Source organism: Pelodiscus sinensis, chromosome 4 (assembly GCF_049634645.1).
Source record: "Pelodiscus sinensis isolate JC-2024 chromosome 4, ASM4963464v1, whole genome shotgun sequence".
NCBI classification, from domain to species: Eukaryota; Metazoa; Chordata; order Testudines; family Trionychidae; genus Pelodiscus; species Pelodiscus sinensis.
The window spans coordinates 8,146,885-8,161,706 of record NC_134714.1 but is presented as its reverse complement, the minus strand read 5'-3'; the positions used below and the strand labels follow the sequence as shown (position 1 = coordinate 8,161,706).

Sequence of the window (14,822 nt, the reverse complement as noted above, 5' to 3'; positions counted from 1 at the left end):
AGTGCAAATTTTTAATTATAAATAATTAGTATATGTAAATATAATGCAGTATTTATTGGTGACATCAATTTTAGACACGTCAGCCTATTCATGTGGGAATACGATGAGGGCTGTCAGTTGCAGGTGGAAAGACCTGCACTACAGAAGATGTTTACAGAGCATCACACAAAGTTCTACTGGGTCTACAAAACCCAGGAATTATGACATATATTCTTGAGTGCCATCTACTGGCACCTTGTCTAGTGACTATTTACATATATACAGACCTCTCTTAGAACAAAGGGCAGCTGTTAGATCTCTAGGGGCATGTCTACACTGGGGAGCTATTTCAAAATAATAAACAGCATCCACACTGCCACGGCTTTTATTTCGAAATAATAACTCCTGCTTTCCTTGGGGAATACGATTATTTCGAAATAGTTATGTTGGGAGTTATTATTTCAAAATAACATATTTTGAAATAATCTTGTCTTGTAGACATAGCCAAGGGAGGGCATGTAAATTAGAGAAGGCACCCTCTTCTTTGTCAGTTATCAGCTGAAATATGGAGCAACGCCAGGGATTGCCTTTGGTCATTCTAATAGTCTTCCCTCTAGAGTAGTCTGTTCCTGTTCCTCTGCTGAATCTTGACAGAACACTAAGATGTAACACTTTCTCAGGGAGCCTAGAATTGTAAAGCCATGTCTGCACTAGGAAACTATTTCCAAATAACCAAAATCGATTTAATTACTTCCAAATTAACAAAATCAAAGTAGCATGTCTATACCACAGGGAAGCCTCAAAATCAGTCCGAGGTAGGCTCCATTAATGTGGATGTGCTACCTCGACTTACAGCCCCAGGAAGCACTGGGGGGTAATTAGTTCGAATTACTCTGGGGAGTAGTTTTTTCAAAATAGCAGCACCAGAGCATCCACACTAACACTATTTCGAAATAGCGTTATTCCCCGAGAAAAGCAGGAGTACAGATTTAGAAATATGCAGCCCATTATTTCAAAATAACAGGCTTTTTAGTGTAGATGCTCCATTTATTAATTCAACCTAAGGGAGGTTATTTTGGAAAAAAAAACCTAGTGTAGACCAGGGCTAAGTGGCACATGCTGGTGCTGCCTCATGCCCCAGCCTGCCACTCACCTTATCTTTTCAGGGCTCTGCCGGTCCTTATTTTCTTGTGCAAAATAACAGTGGGTGCACCCCAACCTCCAAGTTCCTCTGCAGCATTTCCCTGTAGTTCTGGCCCTGTCACTGGATACTTCCAGTGATGAGCAGGATCCAGCTTGATTTATCTAACACAGGATCAGGTTCTCTATAATACCACTGCACTGAGATATAATGCAAGTGAAAACAACCACATGTTTATTAATAAAGGTTAAGAGATCCCGGGTAAAGTTAAAAGAAATAGAAATGGTTTCAAATAAAACAAAAGCATAGCACAGTTTTTAGAATCTAAATGTAACTTTAACAGGCTAACATCTTTGTCAGGTTTCTCTCCTGATTTACACATAGGGGCTATGTCTAGACTGGCATGATTTTCTGGAAAATGATTTTAACGGAAAAGTTTTCCGTTAAAAACATTTTCAGAAAAAAGCGTCTAGATTGGCATGGATGCTTTTCCACAAAAGCACTTTTTGCGAAAAAGCGTCCGTACCAATCTAGACGCTTTTTTCCGCAAAAAAGCCCCGATCGCCATTTTTGCGATCAGAGCTTTTTTGCGGAAAACAAAGCTGAGCTGTCTATACTGGCCCTTTTGCGCAAAAGGACTTTTGCCCGAACGGGAACAGCATAGTATTTCCACAAGAACACTGACAATCTTACATGAGATCGTCAGTGCTTTTGTGGAAATTCAAGCGGCCAGTGTAGACAGCTGGCAAGTTTTTCCAGAAAAGCGGCTGATTTTCCAGAAAAACTGGCCAGTCTAGACACAGCCAGGGAGAAGGCAGCAATGAGAGTGACATTCCCAACGTCACTCTGCAACAGTCAGACTGAGTGGGTCCTGCCATGAGGGCAGGGGACTGGACTCGATGGCCTCTCGAGGTCCCTTCCTATTTTTCTGTTCTACGATTCTATGATAAGTCTTTCCCTTCCCACCCCTGTTTTTGCACCACCTGACTGTTCCTACTGGGTTCATGCCATCATCTGCATTTTGATGTAATTCTTGATTTTTGTGGTGTATGCCATTTGGGATCCAGCGATCTCTTTAATTTTCTGTCTCTTGCAGCTTTAAAGTTCTCAGAACGTGGCCTGTGAGCAGAGACGGCAGCTATTTTGTTCTCAGACTCGTTGCAGCCCATTGCAAAGGAGGGACACACACACTGTGCACTCTTGGGAAGACTTTGCTGGTCTTTTTTCATGTTGTTTTTTCTTTACTCTAAATCTATGCAGAGTGAAAATATGTTTTTCTTCTTTGTGCATAGGGAACTGCTCGTTTATAACCTATTTTAAACACTGCACATAACCAAACAGCAAAACAATTAGTTATGAGCTTAAGATCTTGCAAAGGCTGATACATTGGATAATTATGCCAATCCCAATCATCATCTCACAACATTAATCTATGTGAAGCACATGTAAAGTGCCTAACACCATAATACCAAAGCATAGATACTAAATTACTTTATCATTTCCACTATATATTCCTTCATCCACTTACTATCAGGAGTATTTATATTAAGGTAGAGGCTATATGCTAGGTGCTGTACTTACATATACATATAGGAATAGATAGCCCTTCCCCCCCGCCTCCCCCCTCAAGTTTACAATCTTAATAGACAAAAAAGTATTATCCCCATTTTACAAACAGGAACCACAGAAAGATTAAGTGACTTGCCCAAGGACATACATAAAGTTCATGGCAGAGCTGGGAATTGAGCCCCAATCCAGTGCCTTAGTTATAAGTCTTCTTTTCTTGAAATAACCTTTTATTTACACAACTATTTGTGTGTGAGCTAAGCACACAACACCAGTGTTAAGACATTCCAAAGAGGTGGGCTGTATGGAGCAACAAGGCTGAAGGGACACAGGAACTGTGGCGCTGAGCACACCACAAGCAAAGAGAGCTTGTGTTTATTGTATTCTTACATTATAAAACTAACCTGAGCTCATTAGTAGCTGGGGACTTCTGCTTCTTGTTCCGTCCTGCATATCCAGAGGCACACCTGCCAATATCAAGGGTGGCCATTTTGAAGTCTCTACTCACACCCACATCCTACCAAAGGAATTGCCAGACTGCATGTTACTAGTGGTCTATCTGCTCTAGTATCCAGTCTCCAACAATGAATAGTAACAGATGTTGCAGAGAAAGGTATGAGAAGCTCTGTATGGAATAACCAGCCCATCTGGGAATTTTTCCTTATCCAAACCAGTGCTTGTTTTATGCCCTGAAGTTAAAGGATGTATATTCCTTACTCCATTTTATTGTATATAATATGCAGGATTTGTGGGTGTTTGTTATTACTTACATAAATTTCCATTTATTCATTGACTCCTACTAATAGCTAGGTGTTAGTAATATCATGTGGCAGTGAGTTCCACAGAGTCTGTGTGTCTGTAAATGATTGTGGTGATTAGGACAAACATGCGTAAGTGTGAAGATGCTGTCAGCTTCCTCGTTTGTCATGGGAAAAAAATCATTGCTGTCTTTGATCCCTTTTTATATAACACAGTTGCTGATTGTTGGCACGAAAAGCCATGTTTTCTCCAAAGGTTGACCTTCAAAACTCTGACTTCCTACATGTTCATGTTCGCAGATTTCAGAATGCCTCTGCTGACAAGGAGAGGATGTGCTTTCTAATGCCAGATTTTTGAGAAGTGAAATGCCCAAATTTGCAGTGAAAATCCCTTCTAATTACTCCTTCCTGGTCTCAGTCTATGAAAGCCACCATCCAGTTCGACTGAGGTCACCAGAAAGAAGTTCTGAGATGAGTTTGCCATACAAAGCTAAGGCAGTCCGTGCAAGTGGGCAGTATTTGGATTTGTGGCCTGCTTCAGCACAGTCTGATAAGCCAAGTTGGAGTCTGCCCAACATCCACCTCCACATCCTCTGCTGCTGCTTTGCTTTTAAATGTGGAACTCGGCTGGGATACAACAAGGACAGTTCTACATGCCAAGCCAAGGAAAATCAATCTGTTCCCCCCCCCAACCACCACCCAAACAAGCTGCTACCGAAAAAGACAAATAAACACTACTACCTACAGAGGCACCATGACACTGCATCTGTGGGGAAGGTGCCAAAAATGACTGGAGAGTGAAAGAAGAGATGTACTGCATGTCTGCCCTGGAATATGAAAGGAAAGACATCGAGGAAGTCAAACATGAAAGGAGAGTGTACGTTTCCTCCCCAAAGTGGCAGTCGTTATGTATGTTCAAACAGGTGGGGAGAAGGGACATCAGATGAAAGGCACATTTATGGATTTAGTCATAGAGAGATGGTTATGGATTATAAACCTTCTAGGGCAGGGGCTGTGTCTTTCCAGGGGGTTTGTACAGCACCTAACACAGTGGGGCCCTGGTCTGAACCACGGCAGGCAGTAGGGGAGATTCCCAGCACAGACTGACTTGGGCTCGCTCAAACTCCAGCTCGTGCCCTAAAAACAGCAGCATGGCTGTTGCGGCGCTGGTGGTAGCTGGAGGAAGACAGAGTCTAAGTCCATAATCTACTCACAGAGTCCACGCTGATGGGGGGGTTGCCCCCGCTTACCCCACTTTGCGCACATGCCTGCCTGCCGTTGCTGCAATATTTTCACACTGCTATTTGCAGCACCCTCATGGGATCTAAACTACCCAGCACGCGTCTGTCCACCCAGGCTCGGAATCATATCTCCCCGCTGCTGTGGGCTACTGCACAATAGGAAACAGAGATCCTCTATACTATTATAAAAGGAGAGGTGTCCATCACGCCATCTGTCACAGAGAACATTGGAGAAGACTTGAGAAGTTTCTAGGGGAGGCAGGCCCTTAGCCCCACCTACAGCCCCGCCCCCTCTGCTGAGGCCCCACGCCCACCACGGGGAGGGGAAGAGCGTGCACCCCAGCATCGTAGAATATTGCACATATTTATGTGCCCATTCACTGTCTGGTTCTGTTCAAAGGTGCAAGCTCCTGTCGCAAATATCTGGAAGGAAAGGCTGACTTAAAGCCTGTGAGATGTCATGTGCCCTATTGACAGTCCGGTCCTGCCACCCCTTCCACGTGTGGAGTAGTACCTTGCTACATTGGCAGGACCGGCCCACAACATTTTGGCACCTGAGGCGGGGAGCTCAAATGACATTCCCATATGCACATATGCACCAGCAGCAGACACAATTTTCTACACTCTGGGTCCTAGTGGCACCCCCCCCTCCCCGCCCCTCCACAGTCTGGCACCTGGGGCAGCCGCCTCAGTTCACCTCATGGTAAGACCAGCCCTGGAACACTGACCACCCCATTCACCAGCCTCAGTTTTCCTTATTCATGGAGGAAAGTGGTATTTAGTAAGGATAACAGAATCTGGCCCTAAATGGCTTGTATCTCAGCTTCTTCTCTGTGACAGTGAGCAAGACACTTGATCTCTCTTCCCCAGTTTCCAGTCTGCAGAGGAGGGATAATACTATTATTTTATCTCATGGAGCTGTTGTAAGGATGAATGAATGAATAGCCGTGAGGTGCTCAGCTACCGAAGTGGTGTGTTCCATGCACTTAGGCAGAAGGAGGTAGAATAGAGAGAAAATCCCACGCTTTTTTAGAACAATCGCACACCAGAAATAATAATAATAAAGTGAAAAGTTCGCCCACACCCCAGAGACTGAAATCTGGTTGCAGTGATTATCCAGGAAATGCTTGTGAATATGAAATACCTTTGCAGAAATCGGAGTTGATTCATAAACAGAGGCTATGTGTACACTACGCTTTTTTTTTTTTTTGAGGAAGAGCAGATGCGCTCTTTTGGAAGCCCTGTCTTCCTCCTCCCACGAAGAAGAAGGGCTCTTCCAAAAAAGGAGGTTTTTCCGAAATTTGGCCCAGTGTAGACAGGCCAAATTTCGGAAAAGCCTTTCCGATAGATCATTGTAGTGCAGACATAGCCAGACAGACACTAAATTCATCAGCTATGGTAGCCCTATTTGACCTTCTGTGATCACAACTTAAACAGGACTTTTGCTAAAAAAAAAAAAAAATCCTTCCTTCCTTCCTCTTTCTCTCTCTTCCTCCACTAATAAATAAAAAACTTGCCTGCAAAAATCTCAAGCTTGACTGGGCTAGTTGTCAAGGTGGTCAGTGGCATATTGCTAAGATGGAAAAAAATCTGAGTTTCAGGACTACATTTTTGCTGCAACAAACCGGTTCAACTCCATTGACTTCAGCAAAGCAGGCGTGAAATTTTGGCCCACCTCATCAGTGAATTTCTAAACATTTTTGGGGAGTCTAAGACAGCCCTACCCATTTTGCACCAACGCACAATCATTCTCGCATAGTGCTCTTCATCAACAGATCTCCAAGCCAAGGAGGACAATATTATTCCCATTTTACTGGGCTATGTCTACACTGCAGGCTTCTTGCACAAGAGAGCATCCACACTGCAAAAACGCATAAAAAAAGCGATGCACTTTTGCGCAAGAAAGCATCCAGACTGCATGGACGCTCTCTGGAAAGAAACGCTGATTGCTATCCACAGAATAGCCACCAGGGCACCTGTGCTTTTTCCTCTTTCCTGTTTTTGTACAAAAAACCCCCCCGTTGCCCATCCACACACGCCTTTTTGTGCAAGAGCTCTTGTGCAAAAAGGAGTTATTCCTCGTAGAAAGAGGAATACCTATACCACAAAAAACGCTCTGTTCTGTTGATTCACTGTAAATTTACTTGCGCAAAAATGCAATTGAAGTGTGGATGCTCCGCGGGTTTTTGCGCAAAAGCCTTGTAGTGTAGACGTAGCTAGAGGGGGAAACTGAAGCCCAGAGAGAACATGTGACTTGCTCCAGATCACCCAGCCAATCTGTGGTAGAGCTGAGATTAAAACCTTCCTGACATTTTTCTGGCAGCACCTGACCTAGAGAGGACAAATGGATGAACCTTTCCCACTCAATCCTGCGTAGCAGAGGCAAGTCAACTTCCCGCAAATATTTCCTAGAGCAGAACTCTTACTTAGACAAACTTCCAACCTTGATTTAAAAGTTGTCAGCGATGGAGAATCCACCAATGGTTAATTACACTCAGGCTACATCTACACTGGCATGATTTTCCGGAAATGCTTTTAATGGCAAAGTGTTCCGTTAAAAGCATTTTTGGAAAAGCACGTCTAGATTGGCAGGACGCTTTTCCGGAAAAGCACTTTTTGCGGAAAAGCATCCATGGCCAATCTAGACGCGCTTTTCCACAAAAAAAAGCCCCGATCGTCATTTTCGTGATCGGGGCTTTTTTGCGGAAAGCATTACTGTGCTGTCTACACTGGCTCTTTTCCGGAACAGTTTTCCGGAAAAAGACTTTTGCCCAAACGGGAGCAGCATAGTTTTTCCGGAAAAGCACTGATGATTTTACATTAGATCGTCAGTGCTTTTCTGGAAATTCAAGCAACCAGTGCAGACAGCTGGCAAGTTTTTCCGGAGGAGCGGCTGATTTTCTGGAATAGCTTGCCAGTGTAGACACAGCCTCAGTGTTAAAAACATACGTCTTATTTCCAGTCTGCATTCATCTTGCTTCAGCTTCCATCCATTGGATCCATCATTTATACTTTGACTGAAGAGCCCATTATTAAATATTTGTTCCCCATGTAAATACTTATAGACTGTAACCACGTCACCCCTTCACCTATTAGTGCCCCTGAAACACTTATCCCAGCAAGTTCTATTATTATTGCAGTGTAACTCTTTTTGCTTTTAGAGTTCACTGTTCCCAAGCCATCATGTTAAGATGTTTCTGGTGGGGCCTGATTCAAAGTCCTTGAAGTCAATGGGAGCCAGTCCATTCACTTCAGGGGGCACTGGATCAGGCTTCTCAGAACAATCCTCTCACAATGAAAAACCACGTCCCGCAGGAACATAATAATGAAAAAGGTATTAACTATGGTTTTCCTTCTGTTTTACTGATGCTTTGCCTATCTTGAAACACATTATACATTTTATGGCATAGCATTATAGCTCTTTCTCAACTTCCCTTTCATTTCTGCCGCAGGATCCCTTCCCCCCTCCATTCCCACGGCCCTGGCCCTAAATTTAGTGGCTCTTTGCCATCAGCACCTGGGCTACTTTCAGTCTTTTGTTTGGGTGAAACTAAACTGGGAGCTGATCCTGCTGTCATCCTTAGTCCCCCTTTGTTGGCTGGATTTATTACTGTATGGGGAGAGGTTTTACCCACCGGAGATATTTATCCTTTAAAACCAGATCAGTTTACTGCAAAATATGAAAGTAAATGTTCACACCGTGCACACACAAAAAGGCCATGATTTCCCAAACTCCAGCCTTGTTTGCCTGGCATTATTTCAGATCGCTCTATTCTGTACAGTAATATAGGAGATCAAAATCTGCAGATGCAAAAGACTAGCAGAGAATTATAAAATAAGAGAATTGGTTTACTCCCCTTGGGGCACAGTTTGTTTAACAATCCCTGTTTCCAATCCTTGCCCCTTTAAACACTTCCCAGCACCCTGTGCAAGGACTCGATAAATCTGTGTGTTGTGCAGCTGAAGGAAGTCAGAGGTATTTTATTGGAACAAATTCACATCAGCGTCTCCTTTGCCAAATGCGAAGTGTTCATCCCATTATGATGATGCGTTTCGGAGCTCCTTCATGTTTCCTGCCCTCCTTCTGAGCTCACAGGTTAATACTCCCACCCCACCCTCCCCCGTAGCAGAAGAAACGGCCAAACGCATTCCTCAGGCTAACGGCCTCTCTCTTGAAAAGTAATTTCCTTACTCACTACCCAGTTGTATTAACTCATTACAGCTGACCCCGCTGCCACTCTGTAAAAGGTCCCCACTTAACATTTGACAGGGATGTCAACAATTCAGACACTTAATGAAGCTGAGTTACCTGGTTAAATGTGCCATAACTCTGCACACAGTCTAAAGACTCTGAGCAGGACTGCTGTACTTCTCATACCACAGAGAGCTCTAGAAACAGGGGTGTCACAGAACTGTAGAGCTAGAAGGGCCTTCAAGTTGTCGTCTAGGCCCAAATCCACAGCGGGATTTAGGAAGCTAGGAGCCTTTGTCATCTGGGTATTGAGGCAGGATTAAGTCCACCTGAAATTCTCATCAGGCCTTCAATATTTGCCCTCTGTGGCAAATGTTAGCTAATAAACACACAAAGGATAAGCGTATGGTTAGATGCCTTGGCTTGGGCTGGGATCAGTTCCTGGCTCTACTAGGGTGCATCTACACAGCACCCTTAGCTCAAAATAAGCTACGCAATTTGCTTTTGAGTGTATTGCAAACTGGCTTCTTTTGTAATTGGCACCGTCTATACAGTGCCAAATTTTGAAATAACTCGCTATTCCAAAATGCCCCTTAACCTTTGTGCAACAAGGGTTACCGGTACATCGGAATAAGCCGCCCATTATTTCGAAATCTATTTCGAAATAATGGGCTGCTTCAATAGACACGGAATAACTATTTTGGGATACTTCCAGGATTCCAAAGTAGCTCCGCTGTATAGACATACCCCTACAGGCTACCGATGGGACCTTGGGCAACTCACATAATCTCTCCCTCAGCCTCAAATACAGTCAGTGCTCTGTGTGTTAAGTGAGTAGCACAAAGGACTCCCAGTATTATCTGGGACCTCTAGGGACTACCATAGTAATAATAATTTGCTGCTCCGGATAGTCCATCAGCAACATTGGCTTGAAATTTTGGCCATTTGTTTGTGACCCTGAAAAGAAGTCCTTCCAAACAAGACTTTTGAATTTCAGTCTATTGCCTTCTAAAGAATCTCCATGTTAGAAAAGTCTGCTTCAAAGTTTACTCATCTGCGGGGGGGGGGGGGGGGGGACACTAGAAAGTATATTTATTTCTAATCTGGCCATTACACAGCACAAGGAACCAACACAATACATTAAACAGACAAAATTATGTTCTGGAATGATCTGGGGGGTTTTAAAGATCTGTGAGAAGGCCCCAATGAGCCATCTAAACGGGATGTTATCACTTTATATGTTTCAGACAATAGGATAGATTTTTCTACCATTGTTGCCCTAACAGCTGGGAGCATTTGTATAAACCAGACACCATAATCTTGGCACAATTGAATTGCTATTGTTTTATAAGTGACTGCTTATACCAATGTTTATTTTTCACCAGTGTTTTAGATTATCATCATCATCAATTTTCACAGTTGTGAGAAAGTGGGGGGGGGTAGAGACAATGATTTAATAGTAATTGACACTGAGATTTAAAAAGTTAAAGCTTCACCGACTGCTAAAACATAAATTGTCAACCTCTTATGTCAAAATATACAAAGTAAATATACTCAAAGCAACTAATCATAGTTGTTTTCACAATTGGGTTCCTAGTCCATTTGTAATAAGTGTCATTTGAAAGTTTAGATTTTGACTCTTAAAATGCTCAAGCAGCATTTTTTTTTCTTACTTTTCCTGTCTGCAAATTTCAATTGTTTTTGATGGCAATGGATATTTGTCGGTTTGTGAGTGTGCGGTGAATGTATGGTTTGTGAGTATCGATGCGTAGCCACAGTCACTGATAAAAATCTCATTCTTCCCATCCTACTCATAACTATTCCAATCAGAGTTACACCAAAGCTGAGTCAAAGCCTGGGGCTGCCTAAAACCTTTTCTCCACTAGCACTCCCGTTACTGCTTTTCTCGGTGGATCTGAACTGGCGGTGTCAACGATGGGGAATTCTGGGCAAAAAGTCTGATCACAGGAAAGGCTTAGAAGCTGGGGTGAGCTGTATCTGTTCTTTGCACTGTGCTATCAGCTAAAGAAGGAGTGGGTGAAGATTCACTTGTTCCACAAGAAAATATAAAGCCAGGGGCTACTTTGAGACACATCTGGGGCCTGACCCAAAGGTCACTGAAATCAATGGGAATCTTTCCACTAACTTCAAGAGGCTGTGGATTGGGCCACTATTTTTTTCCATTATTTGATACCATGTTTGTGGAATGTTAAGTCGTACAGATCTTTCATATACAGGTAACCCCTGCATTTACAACCTAATTGGTTCCTGGAGAAACATCGTAAGTCAAGCCGTCGTAATTTGAACCCCTATTTCCCATAGGCGCCATGTTATAAATGGTGGTTCTGTTCCTGGAAACCCATTTCATACCCTAAAAATACCAACATTGACGATGGAAATGGAAGAAAACTAAACTAAATAATTTTAATAATACATAAAATAACTTAAAAGTGAAGACCGATGTGGTGGAGATGTGCACGGTTCAAGCAGCAGCTGCATACTGGCAAGTATGACTGACCTTGTGCGTTTCCTGTTTGAGATGATGCGTGGAGTCTGCGTCATACGCCGTCGTAAATGTGAGCTGCGGATGTAAATTGGGGGGGTTTAGGAGCTATCTCTCATGAAAAAAATGGTCGTAAATGTGGGGGGTCGTAAGCTGGGTGGTCGTATGTCAGGGCTCACCTGTACCATTAAATTGGGAGGGAGAGGGAGGAGAACATGGACCTGGAAGATCAGCACATGTGGCAAGTGTGCAGCTGTCACTGTGTCTATAAGAATTGCTGGTTTCTGTAACTGATTACATCCTTATAACACAAATGACCATAGAGGCGCTGTCTGTCACTCCACAGCTTATTGGCACAGAAGAAGAAACCTCTGAACAATATCCTTCAAGGTAAGAGAGCTTTCTCCCCATTGTTTTTACCAAGATACTGTAGACTCACTAAGATAAATGTAATTCTTGGGCAGCCAGGAAATACAAAGGGGCAAATACATAAGTTGGGACAAAATAATAAATGATTATCTCGGTTTCTTGATGCTCCGTGTAAAGCTACCAGATAGGTGAGAAATATCCCCTCATTTTTGGGGTGCAGTAAATCTGTAATGTCCTGGAAAGACTGTGACTCATCTCCTTTCTCTTTAGTATCCTGAGGATAGTTTTAGGAATCTGAACTCTCACTTTAAGCAAGCAAAAAAAGCAGGCAACCCCCGTGGGTTGCCTATACACCCAAGCTTACAGTCCAGCTGGGTGAGCAGTTGTACATGTGCTTATCTGTTTTGGTTATCCAAGGGACATATTTTCTCTATCTGCCATGGGAAACTCATTTCGAAAGCAGGAAGGAAATGAAGTTGTGCTTGACTGATGAAGTGCTTTGCGTATATCTTCTTCCCACTCGTCCAGAGTGTTCAATGAAGTCACACAACCACTGGTAATATTAACTCATGTTGGTACGGAGGTACCCCGGCACATTCATTTCATGCATTTCAGTAGAGTGAACATTTGCTCCCAGCTTCTTAACAGCAATGCCGAACAAGAAGCAGGAGAATGCTAGGCACTGGTTTTGTTTCTCCACCCAAGCTTAGAACAGGAGAGAGCTTTTTTCCCCCGGATAGCTTAGTTTGTATTGCTTTTTTTTAATTGCAGGCAAATTTGGGAAAGAGGCTAAGAGCATAGTCATGACATGAACGCCACTGCTACATAACCATTTCTCAATACACTTCGATTCGAATTTATAGCTCCTCTGCTAGCCTAAGCCTGTGTGGACCTTGTTGGGGTGCAATTTTCTAGTGTGTGTTAGTGTAGTCCCATATTGCATTAACGTATTCTAGAGCAGCAGTTCTCAACTGGGAGGCCAAAAGTCATTTCAGGGGATCTGCCAAGTAGGCCCAGTTGGAGCCTCATACTCTAAGCTCTGGGAACCACTAGCGCATACCAACATGATTCATGCAGGCCACTTAGGCTACGTCTACACTGCAGCACTATTTCGGGATACCTCTGGTATAGCTATTCTGCATCTTTAGAGCAAGCCCGTTATTTCAAAATATAATGGGCTCACTATTCCAACATCCCTGTAAACCTCATTCCCCGAGGAGTAAGGGACATTTCGGAATAGTGATTTATTTCTAAATAAGTGCTGTGTATACAGCGCTAAATTTTGAAAGAAGCTGTTTCGAAATTTATTTGAAATAAGCTACGCAATTTGCGTAGCTCAAATTGCCTAGCTTATTTCGAGCTGCGGGTGCAGTGTAGTTGCACTTTTAGTTGCACAATGTACACACTAGAAATTATACTCCTGTGGTGTGGGTTAAAGTACAGGATGGGCAAGCCCTCTTTGACCTTGCCTCCATAGACGCAACCACAACTTCAGAAAAAATACACCTCAAAACCAAAACCTTACCAAAATACAACACTCAACTGAACACTCCATTCCCAGTTCCCTGAAAGAGGATAAGAAAGAGAATGACCTACATGGGACAGATGTGAATTATTTGTCTAATGCATGACTGAAAGGTGCTCAGATATCATGGTGGTCAGGACAGAGTAAGAACCTATATCGAATAGATTTACCAAGACAAAGTATTTTGGATAAACACGTAGGCAGGGCTAGGAAGTGATGCCAGGTTGGACTTGTAGGCAGGTTTCCAGAGGTGAAACACCAGTGTACTTATGGGCTACGTCTAGACTGGCATGATTTTCCGGAAATGCTTTTAACGGAAAAGTTTTCCGTTAAAAGCATTTTTGGAAAAGAGCATCTAGATTGGCACGAACGCTTTTCCGCAAAAGCACTTTTTGCGGAAAAGCGTCCGTGGCCAATCTACGCAAAACAAATCTCAGCTGTCTACACTGGCCCTTTTGCGCAAAAGTTTTGCGCAAAAGGACTTTTGCCCAAACGGGAGCAGCATAGTATTTCCGCGAAAAGCACTGATTTCTTACAGTAGGAAGTCAGTGCTTTTGCGGAAATTCAAGCGGCCAGTGTAGAGAGCTGGCAAGTTTTTCCGGAAAAGCGGCTGATTTTCCGGAAAAACTTGCCAGTCTAGACACAGCCATGGGGTTCCAATTTTCCAGCCTGCAGTAGGTACTTCTCAAATCCACTGCAGCCAGAGCAGAAAGGTCAGAAGGTCCATGTTAAGATCAGGCCCTTTGTATAGTCAAGGTAAAGAGGAGAAAAACCTTATTTGTGGCATTGTTTAGCTACCTGTTAGATTAAACGCTTATGCAGTTTGCATGATGCAGGTTAGGAATGGAAAGGACTTTGAGGCCATGTGAATGCAGTCTAATTTTAATGACAGGTCTTTCATCGCTTCCCTTGAGAGACTATTCCACAGCATAGTAAATTTCATCTTGGGAAGATTTTCATGTTATTCCTCATGAATTAGCAGTTTCTCCTAGGCTATGTCTAGACTGCAAGCCTCTTTCGAAAGAGGGTCTTTCGAAAGTATCTTTCGAAAGAGCCTCTTTCGAAAGAGAGCGTCTAGACTGCACGTTGAACTTTCGAAAAAGCGGCTTGCTTTTTCAAAAGAAAGCATCCAGTGAGTCTGGATGCTCTCTTTCGAAGAAGCCCTATTTACATTGAAGAACGCCTTCTTTCGAAAGAGGAACTTTCGAAAGAAGGCGTTCTTCCTCGTGAAATTAGGTTTACCGCCATCGAAAGAAAAGCCGTGTTCTTTTGATTTAATTTCGAAAGAACGCGGCTTGAGTCTGGACGCAGGGGAAGTTTTTTCGGAAAAAGGCTACTTTCCCCGAAAAAACCCCTGAGTCTGGACACAGCCCTAGTTATACACCTCCTTAATACAGGGAGTCCCCGGGTTACATGGATCCGACTTACATCAGATCCCTGCTTACAAACGGGGTGAGGCAACCCCGCACTAGCTGCTTCCCCCCAGCAAACCAGGGAGACGCGAAGCTAGCGCCCCCCCGCAGCAGACCAAGGAGACGCAAAGCGGCT

The 14,822-nt window shown here is 43.4% G+C and overlaps 1 long non-coding RNA gene across 3 annotated transcripts in view; it reads left to right on the top strand.

Moving 5' to 3' along the window:
• Positions 1-9,931, top strand: part of LOC142829050 (uncharacterized) — a 28,126-nt gene extending 18,195 nt beyond the window's left edge. For 2 of the 3 annotated variants that reach the window (XR_012903247.1, XR_012903246.1), the window contains one exon: positions 2,217-9,931. This is a non-coding gene — a long non-coding RNA (uncharacterized LOC142829050). The remainder of the gene's footprint in view (positions 1-2,216) is intronic. The other variant, XR_012903248.1, reaches the window with a different exon arrangement.
• Positions 9,932-14,822: the final 4,891 nt, after the last annotated feature.